Genomic DNA, 17,382 nt, shown 5'->3' with positions numbered 1-17,382 from the left:
AGAAGCTGGGAAGATAAGGGGACATCTGGGCAGCCCACCACTAGGCTTCCTTCTGCATATGAAGGTATTTTTAATATGTTAGCAGGAATTAAATAAAATCCCTTAGACTTCTCATTTCTAAGCCAAATATCCAAGTCTTTATTAACTACATTATAAAAAGTTTCAGAGCAGAAGCCATTTTATATTTGTTTACTTATCACAGAGTTTTGAACATGATATGCTCCAAAAATCTATTTTTATTATGTTAAATAATTCACAAATAGTATAACTCTTCACTCAGATGTTCTCCCTTACATTCCTATTCATAAAATTCTTCACCACTTCTCCATTTGCTTACAAATATCACTGTTTGCTTAGTATTTCCTAATTGACTTGTGGTAATCTGATTTTTGTTTGATACTTCATGTTTCTCTTGTGACCATTATTTTATTTTCTTCTTATCAGTTCAAGTTATTATCTTTATTTATGTCTATACTTGAGATGCAAAATACTTTATAGCTTGTGTAAAAGTTACATTTACTATTAAAAATATAGGCAATGCAGAAAACAACAAAAAATAAACCCCTAAATCTCTCTAATCACAATTAACAATTATCTACTCAGAATTTACTCAGTCATAAATATTAATGAACATACAACTAGGATGAATATGTTTAATTATATAATAACTTTTTAAAGCCTTTATATTGAGGAAACATATTACACAAAATGAAGTACAAAATCTTATACAGTTAAGAGAAATTTTATGTAGGTATACTCCCATGTAACCATGGCCAAAGATGAATATACAAAGCAAGAAATACTTTTATATGTAATGTAATTTAGGGTAAATATTACTTAAGCTCAATGAAAAACGATTCATAGGATATTAGTGAAAATTTTACTAAATTTTTAAAAATGCATTTTAAAAATTAGAAACATTTTTTAAAAGCTCACTCTCAGGTTAAGAGTAGAGATAACAACAACATTAGGATTAGAGTCATTATATTTTATAAATAATGTTCCAGCTTCAAATACAAACATGATATAATCTCATTTCTTCCTAATTCCGCTAAGTCCCCTCTTCTCACTTTCAATATTTTTAATTATATTATATATTATTATATATACTACAAGATTTTATAACATTTATGTCTGTACCATTAGCATAATGCCCACAATTGTCCAATAATATTTATTTACATTAATGGCGTTGCTTTATAACCTTACCATTAGCATAATGCCCACAATTGTCCAATAATATTTATTTACATTAATGGCGTTGCTTTATAACCTTACCATTAGCATAATGCCCACAATTGTCCAATAATATTTATTTACATTAATGGCGTTGCTTTATAACCTTACCATTAGCATAATGCCCACAATTGTCCAATAATATTTATTTACATTAATGGCGTTGCTTTATAACCTTACCATTAGCATAATGCCCACAATTGTCCAATAATATTTATTTACATTAATGGCGTTGCTTTATAACCTTACCATTAGCATAATGCCCACAATTGTCCAATAATATTTATTTACATTAATGGCGTTTGCCTTATAACCTATCATCTTACAAAGACTTTTTTCAAGAAGTGCTTATGAGTGATGCATCCCTATATTTAATCATGTTTCCTTATGTTTGTCCCTACACATACTGCCTGATATTCTAGAGGGTTTATATTATATTTTTGAATAATCAGTTCTTTCCTTTAGCACTTCATAAGCATTGCTCTGTGGTTTCTGGCATTTAAGTTACTTTTAAGAAATGTGCTGCCAATTAATTTCCCTTCTTCTCAAGCTATTTGCATGATATTCCCTGGATGCCTGAACAGTATTTTCTTCATTCTTGAATTCCAATAATTTAGCTATGAATGGCATGTTGCTGAATATTCCATATCACATATACTTTATATGATACTTATGGTTAATCTGATATAGGGTTCTCATACTTCTTCCCTCATCCTTTCATCTCACCTTTTTATTATTATTATCATTATTATTATTGTCACTGTTATTATTATCTTATACATCCACACATACAAACTTTAGGATTATTACAAACTTCATTTCAAGATCATGTTCTTATATTGTAACTTGGAAAATTATTTCTTTTCTATTTATCAGTTATCTAATTCAGGTATACCAGTTGTTCTTGACCATATTTTTTTCTTCACATGTAGTATCATCTTTCTGATATTATTTAGAATTTGAATGTGAATTTACTGCCTATTTTGCATTAAAAAGATCTGTAAAAACTTAATTGAATATAATCAGTTTTTATTTTAGGTCATAATTTTGTGAGTTGGCTGCTGGTTGATCTGGGTTAAGTAATCTTATCCTGCTTCTGAGACTAGTGGGACATGAAGCATGTTCTTCTCTTCTCTTAGTGATAGCAAGAAGCCCAAGAGGGTAAGCGGAAACATACAAGGCACCTTAAACATGCAAAGTAAGTGAAAACATGCTTAAAACTGTGTAGGAATCAAGGAGTAGGAAAACGATCTTTGCCTTTTTTGTGGGAGGAATTGCAAATTAAAGAGTGAATACAGGACAAAGGGATCAGACTTACGGTTTTCTTATACTATTTTTCTGTCATTAATTCAAATTCTATTTCTTTCTGATTTCTACTGACTCAACATTAATAATGCTATTTTCCTCTATATCACATCTTTTCATTTAATTTTGTTTTTATCTCTGAGCTCTTATATGGATGAGTTCATGTCCTTAAGTTGTTTCCATTTTGAAACACACATGGGTGTTTTTCATGCATTTTGCTGGGGGAGGGTGGGTGGGAAAGAGGCTTTATGTAATATTGTGTGCAAGACTATAACCTCTAACAATGTCCATACTATCTTCAAATGATCTCTACTAGTATTCCTCCCATTTTCTTAGAATCTGTATCCTAATCCCAAAGGAACATTCTTAGTCTTTGTATCCACACACTCAAAACTCATGTCATGAAATAAGTGAGCATTCATAGAAGTGCAGACAAAATATGGCTATAATTATTCATGAACAGATTTATTTTGCTAAGAACAGCAATACATTATTGATGCCTTATTACTCAAGTACAGTTATATATTTCCTCCTTTACACACTAGCCAAAGGAAATTGATTAGAATCCTATGAGTTACATATAGAGGATACCTTCCTATGTTTAAAATGTATTTTACATATTGTGTTTGTGTACATATACATATGTATACGTGTGTGTGTGTACGTGGTATCTCAGGCAAAAGTAATATATTTGCTTACAATTTGCTGAATTTTAATAGCAGTGCAAAAAAATGATCAAACTCTATGCAGGGGTCAGCAGTAACCTACTGATCTATTTTGAATTTAGTGTTTGAAGTATTATTGTTATTTGTGTATACATACTTCCAAACAAGTTGATTGCTCTTGATTCGATTACAGATCTTTAAAACTTTCCAACAGTTTATATCTGTTTGAATAGACTTCACTGTTAGTAACATATTCAAATATTGAATGAGACAGATATTGCAATAGTTTTATTTTTTCTAAATTATATATTGACATCTTATTCATTTACTTAAAAAATCATGCCATAATAGAAAATTTCTAAATTTTATGGTCATGCTTATGCTCCTAAATAATTGAGTCAGAAAATAAAGAGACTGGTATGCATCTTGTGGGTAGACACAAAAAAATCTGCTATACCACAAACATTCACACCTATAACCAAAAAGAAATAGACACTTTGTTGGAAGTTCAGAGTGCGAGCTTTCAGTGTCACAGTGTATTATGTTATCATGTCACTTTGAATTTTGTTTTACTTTTAGAGGATCTCACAGAATAAAATATATGTGTGTGATATGAGGAATCTAAAGTAAAATTCTTTTAGCTTCTGTTTATTGAATTCTTATGGGCAAATCAAATAATTTATTATTTACTAATTTACTCTTTATGCATAAACAGTAACAATGGATGGACTGCCATGCTCCTAGCTAAGACCGACACCTTTCCTTGCTTTTACATTTCATTCCCTCACACATACTCAATGACATTGCTACATTGAATCTCCCTCTCCTCTTCTACCAATTCTCTTTTGTATTATTCACACCATCACAAAGATAAACTATTTCTTCCATCTTAAAAAATACCTGATTTAACCCTATTTTCCTCTCTAGCTTCTGCTCCATTTACCTCCTCTTTACAGAAAAACTTCTTGAAAGCGTAGAATATAATTGCTGACTTCATATTGGCCCTTTCCACTATTTTTTGTACACAAACTCTACTAAAATTCCTCTTTCCAAAGTCACCGATGAATTTCACATTGGCGATTTCAATGATCAAATTGCAGTAATATTACTTTAGCTATTTAGGAGCATTTCATACAGTATTACTCTATTTTTCTTGAAGTACTTCTTTCACCTGAACTCTTGGACACCACTTTCAGCCTTAAATGTGGTAGTGACCCTGGACTATTTGACATTATTTTTTATCATCTAGTCTCACTGTCTAAACTATCTCATGTAGTCTGATGATTTAAATATCATATAAGTGGCAGCTCCTGGATTTGCATCTTCAATCTAGTTCTCTCTAGACCTCCAGATCTAAATATCCTATGCTTACTTGACTTTTCCATTTCTGTATATGACAGTCATTGCAAACTTAACACATGCAAAACTGAGTTATTGATATCCACCCCAATATTTACTCTTCCTGTAGTCTTCTTCATTTCAAAAAATGCCAGTGCTCTTATTTCATTTGCTCAGCAATAAATCCTTACAGACTCCTATGTTCCGCTTTTTTCCCCTCTCGACCCCACCTATGGTCTTTCAGCAAATACTTTTAGCTTCACCTGGACTCCACATCACCACTTCCAATCATCACCCCAGCCCCAGACACTATCAGTTTTCTCCCAGAATACTGCCAGATCCTTCTTTACACTTTAATACCATCACCCTGGATACTGTCTTAAGAGGCTAAGACCTGCCCTTGTCGCCTTCATCCCAAGTGATTTTGCTAAAATGAAAGTCTGGTCATGTCATTTCTTTGCTGAATACCTCCCTCAGTGGCGTCACTTCTTGATCAGAATGAAGCCCACAGCCCTTAGTAAATGAGTTACAAGGCCCTACCAACACAGATTCTCTACCAACTGTCTCACTGTATCTTTTACTTGACCTCACATTTTCTTTTCCTCACTCCACTCCAGTCATATTGGACTCAATGCTGTTCCTTGCATATGCCAAGCAAGATCTCACAAGCAGACGTTTTAATGGTTGTCCCTTATGAATACTATCCCCTAGATACATCTCTAATTCATTTGTTTAACTTTTCTTTTTTTTCAGCAAATGTCTTCTCAGTGAGATAGGACCAATGCATCCACTAGGCTCAGTTAGTACAATACTTAAGAGTAGACAATAGTCTTAAGGTTCCTCAAAAATATTTCAATTTATTTTAAAATTAAAAGAAAAGAAATAAACTTATGTCAAGTAAAATGTTTTAATATATAATATTAATACTATGTCTTTATAACAACAAGGTCATAAAATCAAATTATATACATACCTATATGCATATGTGTGTGTCTATTTAATGAAGAAAGGGGTCCCTAAATCAAATGTGCCTAGAACCCACAAACCCATAATGTGGCCAGGCAGAGAGGCCCTCCCTGGCGATCTTATGTAAACTTTCAGCATCCAGTTTCAACATTTCCTATGCTCCTTCCCTGCTCTGTGCCTTATGGCTTCCCCTTAGCACTTACTACTACCTCTCCTACTAGAATACAAACTCCATGGGGTAATTTCTTTTGTACGTTTATTATTGTTTGTTCAGTACCTAGAAAAATATATGGCACATAGTAATGTGCAAAAATACTTATTCAGTGAATGAATGTATATTTTAACTGGCTTAAACACATCCAAATGATACATATCTGGTTGGAGCATTATTTTTTCTTTTGATTCTTATATAACATCCTAAATATATTGGTCCTATTTATTTCTGTACTGGTTATTAACTTGTTTACATAATGTAATGCATCACTTATTTGTAATACAGGGAGTACCAGATTTACAAAGGGAATGTTTCTGAAATGCTTTCTAATATATATTATCTTTTGTCTAACTTGACACAAATTATGTATTATCTTCCTTACACTATGTTTTTTAACATCTTTATTGGAGTATAATTGGTTTACAATGGTGTGTTAGTTTCTGCTTTATAACAAAGTGAATCAGCTATACATATACATACATCCCCATATCTCCTCTCTCTTGCATCTCCCTCCCACCCTCCCTATCCCACCCCTCTAGGTGGACACAAAGCACCTAGCTGATCTCCTGTTACACTAATTTTTAAAAAGTATGATTTTAATTTATAACGATTTTCTATTTTAAGGAAGAAGGATGAGTATTTCAGGAATATGCATCCAATAAGACTTTAGTTAGAAACTAAAGGTTTCACCACACAAATTTTTCACCACAATGTTTTTACATTGTGCCAGAAGCGATCTTTCTGTAAAGCACAAACTATGAGTCCAATGCTATTGAAGTACATAAACACAGAATTTTCTGCACTGAATTTTTGGTTGTTTACCACGACTTTGTTTTCTCACTAAATTAAAAATGTATTCTAACTAAGTTTCAAGTATCTGCTGATTACAGAATGTGGTTTTTATTTGAAAACGGAGGATCCAATTTGGATTTAAGGAATGAATTTTGAAGAGTCGACTATGACTTTTTTATATGTGGTATTTGTTTCTGCAGCAGAGCCAACTCGAGTTATATTTTTGTAAAAGAATTGGATTTTCTCCAATACTGTTCATAACTTCCCCTGAATTACCAGAATCAAAGGCATCTGTTACTCTCATGCCACACCCAATCACCAGAGTCTCCCACTGATGTCCAGACCTCTGGTTCCTTCCCGGGGTGTGCTCCTGATCTTAATGCCCTCACCCCAATGTATGATAAGGTTTAAGGATTTAATTACGTCTTCAGTATACCAATATCTTAATAGCATTTCCTTGATTCAAAACCCTAAAGTTTGAATGGCATTACCTTCTACAGGCTTAGAAGAAGAAAGAAAGAAAGAAATATATATTCAGCAGGGAAACCATTCCCTATTCAAATCATACAATTTCAACTCAAAAAAAAATGAAATACTTCTTTGTGTATATACACGAGTACCACATAAAGATATTCTGATAAAAAGTTGTGGTGGCTGTCTATAATCTAACTTTTAAAAAATGAGTGTATACATACACAGGTATTTTCAGCATTAGAACATATGTTCTTTATATGCCTTTCAGCAGAATCAATCATTCCCTTTTGCTGAACTGACTAGAGTGATTAGTTTAGAAATATTACTTTCAGTGAAATATCTCATCCTCAATTCTGAAGAGGTCTGAAGAATATCTGTCAAAGTAGGCAAGATTTATGGTCTGATTTTCCCTTGCAAATACAATATTTTTGGAGAAATTTAATAAATGGAGATAATATGACTCTGGTTCATAAATATGAGATTTAAATATTAAATTTACAGATTACATTCCAATGCTAAAGCTCTCATAAGATTCCTCTTTTTTTATATATATACTTTTACATCTTTCTTGCAGTATAATTGCTTTACAATGGTGTGTTAATTTCTGCTTTATAATAAAGTGAATCAGTTATACATATACATATGTTCCCATATCTCTTCCCTCTTGCATCTCCCTCCCTCCTATCCTCCCTATCCCACCCCTCCAGGCGGTCACAAAGCACCAAGCTGATCTCCCTGTGCTATGCGGCTGCTTCTCACTAGCTATCTACCTTACATTTGGTAGTGTATATATGTCCATGTCTCTCTCTCACTTTGTCACAACTTACCCTTCCCCCTCCCCGTATCCTCAAGTCCATTCTCTAGTAGGTCTGTGTCTTTATTCCTGTCTTACCCCTAGGTTCTTCATGACCTTTTTTTTCTTAAATTCCATACATATGTGCTAGCATATGGTATTTGTCTTTCTCTTTCTGACTTACTTCACTCTGTATGACAGACTCTAGGTCTATCCACCTCATTACAAATGGCTCAATTTCGTTTCTTTTTATGGCTGAGTAATATTCCATTGTATATATGTGCCACATCTTCTTTATCCATTCATCTGATGATGGACACTTAGGTTGTTTCCATCTTCGGGCTATTGTAAATAGAGCTGCAATGAACATTTTGGTACATGACTCTTTTTGAATTATGGTTTTCTCAGGGTATATGCCCAGTAGTGGGATTGCTGGGTCATATGGTTGAAATCTCGTTAGAATTCTAGGCATTAAAATAAAAGATGCAAAAGGAAGGAGTTCTATAGGTAAAAAGAGACAGGACCTCAAAGTTGTTTGTGTTCAGGCACTTAGGTCATTCCTAGTGAAGACTACATAATTACCATATGCACAATTATGGATTTATTCTATTAATATATATGTATATATAAAATATGTATTTCTGTACACATGGATATATTAATATATCATATCTATAACATATATTAATATATCCATGAGGGTATTATATGTACATAAATATAAATGTGTACATATGTGTGTTTGTCTATATGTAGAGGGGATGGGATGAATTTTTTTTTTTCTTAAGAGCTTGATAGTTTCTGGCCTTACATTTAGGTCTTTAATTCACCTTGAGCTTATCTTTGTGCATGGTGTTAGGGACTGATGCAATCTCATACTTGTACATGTAGCTGTCCAGTTTTCCCAGCACCACTTATTGAAGAGTCTGTCCTTATTATGTGCAGCTGGGAGGCCTCTTGTGGACTAGTGTCCTGAAGTTGGCTCTCCCACCTCAGAGGCACAGCACTAACTCCTGGCTGCAGCACCAAGAGCCTTTCATCCACAAGGCTCCTTAATTTGGGATGATTCATTGTCTATTCATGTATTGCACAGATGCAGGGTACACCAAGTTGATTGTGGAGCTTCAATCTGCTGCTTCTGTGGCTGCTGGGAGAGATTTCCCTTTCTCTTCTTTGTTCTCACAGCTCCCAGGGGCTCTGCTTTGGATTTGGACCCGCCTCTGCGTGTAGGTCGCCGGAGGGCATATGTTCTTTGCTCAAACAGGACGGGGTTAAAGGAGCTGCTGATTCCGAGGCTCTGGCTCACTCAGGCCGGGGTGGGGAGAGGCATGGTGTGCGGGCAGGCCTGCGGCAGCAGAGGCCGACATGATGTTGCACCAGCCTGAGGCGCGCCGTGTGTTCTCCCAGGGGAGTTGTCCCTGGATCCCGGGACCCTGGCAGTGGCGGGCTGCACAGGCTCTCCGGAAGGGGGTGTGGATAATGACCTGTGTTCGCACACAGGCTTCTTGGTGGCGGTAGCAGCGGTCTTAGCGTCTCATGTCTGTCTCTGGGTTCCGCACTTTTTGCCGCGGCTCGCGCCCGTCTCTGGAGCTCCTTCAAGCAGCGTTCTTAATCCCCTCTCCTCGTGCACCAGGAAACAAAGAGGGAAGAAAAGGTCTCTTGCCTCTTCGGCAGGTCCAGACTTTTCCCCGGACTCCTTCCCGGCTAGCCGCGGTGCAATAACGCCCTGCAGGCTGTGTTCACGCTGCCAATCCGTGTCCTCCCCTGGTGCTCCGACTGAAGCCCGAGCCTCAGCTCCCAGCCCCGCCCGCCCCGGCGGGTGAGCAGACAAGCCTCTCGGCTGGTGAGTGCCGGTCGGCCCTGATCCTCTGTGCTGGAATCTCTCCGCTTTGCCCTCCGCACCCCTGTTGCTGTGCTCTCCTCCGCAGCTCCAAAGCTCCCCTGCCCCGCCACCCTCAGTCTCTACCCGTGAAGGGGCTTCCTAGTGTGTGGACACTTTTCCTCCTTCACAGCTCCCTCCTGCTGGTGCAGGACCCGTCCCTATCCTTCTGTCTCTGTTTATTCTTTTTTCTTTTGCTCTACCCAGTTACGTGGGGGGTTTCTTGCCTTTTGGGAGGTCTGAGGTCTTCTGCCAGTGTTCAGTAGGTGTTCTGTAGGAGTAGTTCCACGTGTAGATGTATTTCTGGTGTATCTGTTGGGATGAATCTTTTATATTGACCAGAGAACTACTGCTAGTTTAAACCTCTTAGGCTAGAGGAGTCAACTACGGTGGATAAGATATGGTCAATTTCTCTGTGAAAAAAAAATCTGCATTTGGAGGTAATTGAAGGATTTTCTTAGCCTTGTAGGACCTATCTTCTTTTTGTTAATTTCCTCTGTTCTCCGTGTCTCTCCATAATGTGGATGAAAGTACAGAACAACAAAATTCTAAAAAGTATAGGCAAACATATTTGCCAGCCATCCTCACTCTTAACCAAATTACAGTAATCACAGTGACCATTCAAATCTGTTTTACTACCTTTCAAAAAGAATTTGAGAATAAATTATACATTACGACAAACCATTAACTTCTTAAAACTTCAAAGGCATTTGACACTCTAACCAGAAAAGTGTCTTCTGAATTTGGGAGCATCAACTACTCTGACTTACCAAGCTAAACTAATCAAAAGTAGTCACAATTTAGGGGGTAGGGAAATCTGCATAATTAATATTACATGAAAATGTAGGTCATTCTAAACAACAGACTTCAGAAAGTATATAAACTCTATTTTTTAGCACAGTATAAAAATTCACAGGAAAGGAAAAAAAATATCCACCTTTAATTTCCTCCCTTTTATTTTTTCATTTACTTGGATGTTTTAGAGTAAAGAAAAGAAGCAGACTATTCCCAGACTACACTCTGCCTATGTGGCTTATTAAAATGACACTCTGTTTTACATTATTTTACATTCATGCAGCAAGTGAGTTTTTGAATATGTACAGAATCTGGTAAGATATAGCAGGAGGTAGTTACATTAGAGTGTTTTTATTAACAAGGTTCTGTATTTACTTGTAAACTGAAGAGGCTAAGCCAGTGGTTCTAAATTAAAGGGGAAATTTTGTCCCCAGGGGACCTAAAGAATGTTTGGAGACATTCTGGTTGTCATGGCAGGGCTTACGACTTCATATAGTGGGTTGGGGCCTGAGATACTGCTCCATATCCAATAATGCACAAAACAACCTCACAACCAAAGAACTATCTGACATAAAAGCTCAACAGTGCTGATATTGAGAAACTATGGTCTAGGCAAATATAAGCAGCAAAGTACAACTTAATATTCTCTTTTTTTAAAGAAAAAGAGTTAACTTTTCTCCTTTTATCAAATATGGTGGTTAAAAGAAGAGCGATTGTAAAAATGCATTTCCCATCCTGAACTATTTTATGGATAATATTGAGCTCACCTCAAAATTTTTAAATAACTGGTGTTTATAAAATATATTGATACTTTATTATTGCAATAACTAAATTTATTTAATAGTCATACTATTTAAAGGAGAAATTTTTTTGAATTTTGTTTTTTATATAGCAGGTTCTTATTAGTTATCTATTTTATACATATTAGTGTATAAATGTCAATCCCAATCTCCCAATTCATCACACCACCACCACTCCCCACTCCCGCTTCCCCCCTTCATGTCCATACATTTGTTCTCTACATCTGTGTCTCTATTTCTGCCTTGCAAACCGGTTCATCTGTACCATTTTTCTAGATTCCACATATATGTATTAATATACAATATTTGTTTTTCTCTTTCTGACTTACTTCACTCCGTATGACAGTCTAGGTCCATCCACGTCTCTACAAATGACCCAATTTCATTCCTTTTTATGGCTGGGGAATATTGCATTGTATATATGTACCACATCTTCTTTATCCTTTCGTCTGTCGATGGGCATTTAGGCTGTTTTCATGACCTGGTTATTGTAAATAGTGCTGCAGTGAACACTGGGGTGCATGTGTCTTCTTGAAATATGGTTTTCTCTGGGTATATGCCCAGTAGTGGGATTGCTGGGTCATATGGTAATTCTATTTTTAGTTTTTTAAGGAACCTCCATACTGTTCTTCAGTGTAGCTGTATCAATTTACATTCCCGTCACCAGTGCAAGAGGGTTCTAAAGGAGAAATATTTACTTTGTGGTTCCTGGAAAAATACTAATTTATCTTAATGATGAAATTGAGAGAATGTAAAATATATGGAATTGACAACATAGTGATTACTGATTTACTAAAGCATTTCAACTGAATATTGCAGGCAATTCTAAATTGATTTTAATAGAAAATAGAAGTGTTTGATTGAAGATAGCATTTTGGATACAAATCTGCATAACTATCATTGCTTTAGACCCATGTTCTATTAACATTTCACTAATGCCTGACAAATGCTAAAACATCATACCAACAAATGGGCATATGCATTGACACAAAATAAATATTACTAATAACAAAATTATGCTTTCTTACACACAGTTATGAAGTCATCTGAATAGTGCTTTAGGCTGTAAGGTAAAGAAAAAATTTGTCAAATACTGTACCTAAGTAATTAATTAGAGAAATATTTAGATTTTTCAAAACTTCACTTAGATTTAAGTGGCTATAATCAAAGGCAGACATACTTTCCCTTCAAGAAAATGTAAGGCAATGTTTGCTATATAATAATAAAAAACCTGGTGAGCAAAATTGAGATAAAATCACCAACCAGATCCACCCAAATGGATGTAAATATATAATTTTAATACTATTTAAAATTGTTTTTTACACTCCTCAAGTACTGTTTTTGAAAAATGAACACTATATATATTTTTTATTCAATGATTATAAAATATGTTTTACTAAATTAGTTCTTTAACTCTATATCAATCCTTAGGAACCTAAACTTTAATATGATGGAATACTTTTAAATAAGATTTTTAAACACCTTAGATACTAGTATTCATAAATTATTTGCTAATAAATAAATTATATTGTACTATCAAATATGAGATTTTTCCATCTCCCAATAATATTCCATGCATATATTTAATAAAACAAAATTCTTTAGAATTTTGTGTGGTTGTGCTTGTGTTTCTCTGAATGTTCCTGTGCATTTTGAACTGTCACCTGATGAACTGGATGTGTTTGTGTGTGTATATGTGTATGTGAACTTGAGAGGGAGCACCTGTGTGGGGGTGTGAAAACAGCTTTGTGATAGATTCAATTTACTTGAGATGATTGGTTACATAGAATACTATTTTCAATTAATGCAGTTCACAGCCATTTAAATGTACACTAAGAACTAGTTTGATAATATATCTTCATAACCTAATATAGAAAATAAAATCATTCCTCTTAGAGGTCTTCATTATTCTAGCATAACTTTTTCCTTTGTGGAAGCATGTATTCTGCTATAGCTACCATTATGTAGAGTGGACTATTTTGAAGTTAATGCGTAGAAATGTTATGCCAATTGACTTTTTCAACTTCAGGGATCCCTGTCTCTCAGTTTCAGTGTCGTGCTTCCAACCCTATTCACTTTAATTTTTTCTTTGTGAAGTAAAGGAAGGTATCTGAACCTTCTGCTGAGTGAGAACAGCTTCACTTCGTGAAGTTGGAAAATGTAGGGGAAAAAAATTAGTATTTTCTTATCATGTTTTTAGGTCTTAGAGACAATTATACTCCATTGATTTATTTCAAACTGATTGGTAAGTCTTTTGTATATGTTTAAACACACTCTGCTGAAAATATATGGGGCAGGAGATGTTAATTCCATTTAAATCACGTACAGTGGAAAATAAAATTATATGTTATTATGAAACCCTTATATTTAACTGTGTTTTGTAGCTTTTTACTGAAACTCATATTTTAGCTTAATAATATCTAGTTTTTCGAAGTTAAATATTTTACAGAATGATTTTTCTCTATACAATATTCCATATAATTTTAATACCATAAGATGTGAAGGGAAATTATTTTTTGTACCAGAATTATAAGTGCAAAAGAATTTCCTTGTGAATTCAAAAAAGCTAGGTATTAAAGAATGAAAAACTAAGCAACAAAAATATTTCCAAAAAAAAATCAACCTTTGATTTAAAGAATCACCAACTCTTATATCTTCAGACATTTTATTTCAGAACTATATGATAGAACTAAACAGAAATATGGTTTTCCCTGACTAGAAAATATGACTAGGATATTTAAGTATATTGACAAACTCACAGAATACTGATATAGTATGTAGATGTGCATGTTTTCATTTAATTAAGGATTATTTTTCCTCATTAATGAAAAGACACATTTTTTCTCTTCTGGTTTACTAAGAATATGCTGTTTAATTTCTATGTTGTAAGCAAACATTTGAGTTTGATTATATGGAAATTCACAAAATATACAGATATTTAAGAACACGATTCTTAGAAGAGTTGTAGCAAAATAGTTTTAAAATTTTACCAGCTACTTCTAGTAATGCTCAATTGAAAATCAGATTTTTTTAATCAAACTTTTTTTTTTGCATAGGTGTTATTCTTCATTCATTTGTACTGTTGCTATCCCAATTCAAACATGTCCTGCTACACCTATGGTTTACTGTGAAAACCCCATACTTTTCCCTCCTTACCTGATTGTAGTATTTGCATCCTGAATCTTCCAGAATGCAAATTCATAAATAAAAATGTAGTTTCTAGAAGCCAATTTATGTGTAAACCCAAGGTCTCATAAAATGAAACTCAAAAACAGGTTTTCCCCATTTTCTGGTGCCTCCCAGATTAAATATCTGTTTACATCTCTATCTATCTATCTACTATCGATCATCTACCACAGTCAATAAGATTCTGCTCTAAATGGGTATACTGTATTTACAGTTTGAGAGACAGGTCTTTAGAATATCTTAATACACACACACACACACACACACACACACACACACACACACAGCTATGCAGTGAGTACAAATTATTAGCAGATAATTAAAGTTCACTAAAAGCCAAAAAACCAAAACAAACAAAAAACTAAAATTTTTTGAGGAAGCTCCTGTCCTCAAGAAAAGAACACCATACATACAATGTTAGAGAGAAGATTTGGATAGAACAGCCATTTAAAGATTTAAAGCCCAGAATAAATGTATGTTAAGTAAACCCAATAGAAATTTTAACAGTGCTTTGCAAATTTTAAAATGTCTTAATTAAAGTTATATGAATTATCCTGAGTTACACGAGGCTATTTGAAGAGTCCCATTTAAAACAAATATACTGACACACTGCTTTCTGCTCTCCTTATTTTATCTTAATAGTTACCTAAATATTACCATTTTCCATTAAATAACAATAAAATATGTATTTTTAATAAAATATATATAAAGAAAATGTATAGTTATGTTAATATGAGTCTATATACTAATATCATTAGTTTATATTAGTAAACATTGGCATAGATATACTTTAAGAGAGCTGATAACCTATTTCCCCAAAATGTTTACATGACAGTTGAAGGTATGAGATACAAAAGGAGGCTGGATCAATAGCAGTTATATTGGGATGATGGAAGTTTATCCCTTCTTCTGAGATAGGGGAAGTATGACCAGTATGATATGAAGTAGAGAAAGAGAGTAAGTCAACTCAGTTTTGTGGTGAGGGAATTCTGCCCAGAATAGTAGCATTATGGATACCTGAATGTTCCCACATTCTCACAGCTCTGAGGCCAATTATTTTTCAGTTTTGGTTGTACATCAGATACAACTGAGGGCTTTAAAAATCACTAGTGCTTTCATAATTTTTTAAAAAGCATTCCCCACTATAACCAGTCAAATAAAGAGTGGTCAGAGTATAGCACTGCTGTTTAAGGTATTGCATCTGGAAAATAATATTTTTTTGAAATTTAGTTTTAAAAATTAAACATGGGCTTCCCTGGTGACGCAGTGGTTGAGAGTCCGCCTGCCGATGCAGGGGACACGGGTTTGTGCCCCAGTCCGGGAAGATCCCACATGCCGCGGAGCGGCTGGGCCCGTGAGCCATGGCCACTGAGCTTGCACGTCCGGAGCCTGTGCTCCGCAACGGGAGGGACCACAGCAGTAAGAGGCCCGCATATCGCAAAAAAAAAAAAAAAAAATTAAACATCATTTTCTTTAGTGACTACGTCTACAAAACATTTTACAATATTTGTCATGTTTCATAATTTTAAAGATTTCTTCATCAAAAACTTGTGACTTAACTCAGAGAAATATACTAGTGTAAAACCACTTAATTGATGGTTATATGAAAATGTGTGCTAATTTTAACCCATAATTTACTATAACTCTTTAATCTTTGAAATATCTCTATGCCCTGATTCAATCAGAAGTTAACATTTCAGATGTAATTTTGAAGATATTTTATCAATTTCTTTAGAACCATTTAGTGCTGAAGACATACTAGAAAAATTAAGTGCTTTTTAAATTTTACTTCTCATTACTTACTTATATCTATGAAACAGTATGAAGGTTTCTTGTTCCAGGTAATTTAAAGTGTGTGTGAATTTATTTTATTTTCTTAATATTTAATCCCTACATATTATTTATACAGCATTCACTTAACTACTTTCTAAAGTTTAAATTTTAGATTGACTACTAAAATTTATGATGACTATTGTTCATCCCAGATGAGTTATATAATCTTTCTAAACTTAAAATCAGCCTAATGACACTAAATACTTAAGCAAAATTCTGATACCTAGCTACAAATTAATTCATAGAGTATCTTAATGGGTGACTTACCTTGACATATGGTATACAACCTAGCCTAGAGACAAGACAAATGTAATTTAACATCAAGATACATCATTAAATACCAGCTCATGGGCACAAAAATCAGCTAGCCCATTTCATTTCTTATGGATGTTTATTAATTAAGGACGTTATACAGTATATGCAAAAGTGAAATAAGCAGTAAAAAGATTATTTACTTGATATATTTTCACTCAATGGATGGATGTCTACTCTTTCTGTGCATGTCTGTCTTTGCTTTAAATATGCTTTTGATTTCCACTTAATAAGATCAGTGCTTTCTAGATCTTTCAGCCTTTACCTGTATCAAAACTATTAATTTGGAAAGTATCTGCAGTCCATCATTGATGCTTAATTGTGAATATATACATATATAGTCTTGTAGCAGAAAGTGCCTTAAAGATCACCTAGTTCAGCTAAGCATTTTCCATTTGTTAGAACGAACTTCAAAGCCAGCAACATAAAGATAATCAATACTTCCTGCAGAAGTATTTTATTAGTTGGCTAAGCCTAACTTAGAATAAATTTGATTAAGTATGGTGATAAGCATATTGTCTCCCTTAAAATTGATTTTGCAAAAGATATGCAGAGAAAGGAAGTTTTTTTCTTTACTCTCTTAAAGATTAAGCCATATGAAGATACGTGACAAACATACAAAACAAAATATGAACAAAAATACTGTCCTAAGTATGAAATCAATCATCAATCCAGTTTAATGATTTCAACTACTCTTCTAGTTTTCCATTATTAAAGAACAAAAAGCTATCTCCTCAGGAAATCTGAGAAATAAGCATTATTTTTATTGAGATGTGGAGCATGTGTTTAGGGAA

This window comes from Neophocaena asiaeorientalis, unplaced genomic scaffold (assembly GCF_003031525.2).
Source record: "Neophocaena asiaeorientalis asiaeorientalis breed wild unplaced genomic scaffold, Neophocaena_asiaeorientalis_V1.1 scaffold158, whole genome shotgun sequence".
Classification (NCBI taxonomy): Eukaryota; Metazoa; Chordata; class Mammalia; order Artiodactyla; family Phocoenidae; genus Neophocaena; species Neophocaena asiaeorientalis.
Note: the sequence above shows the minus strand (reverse complement) of the source record.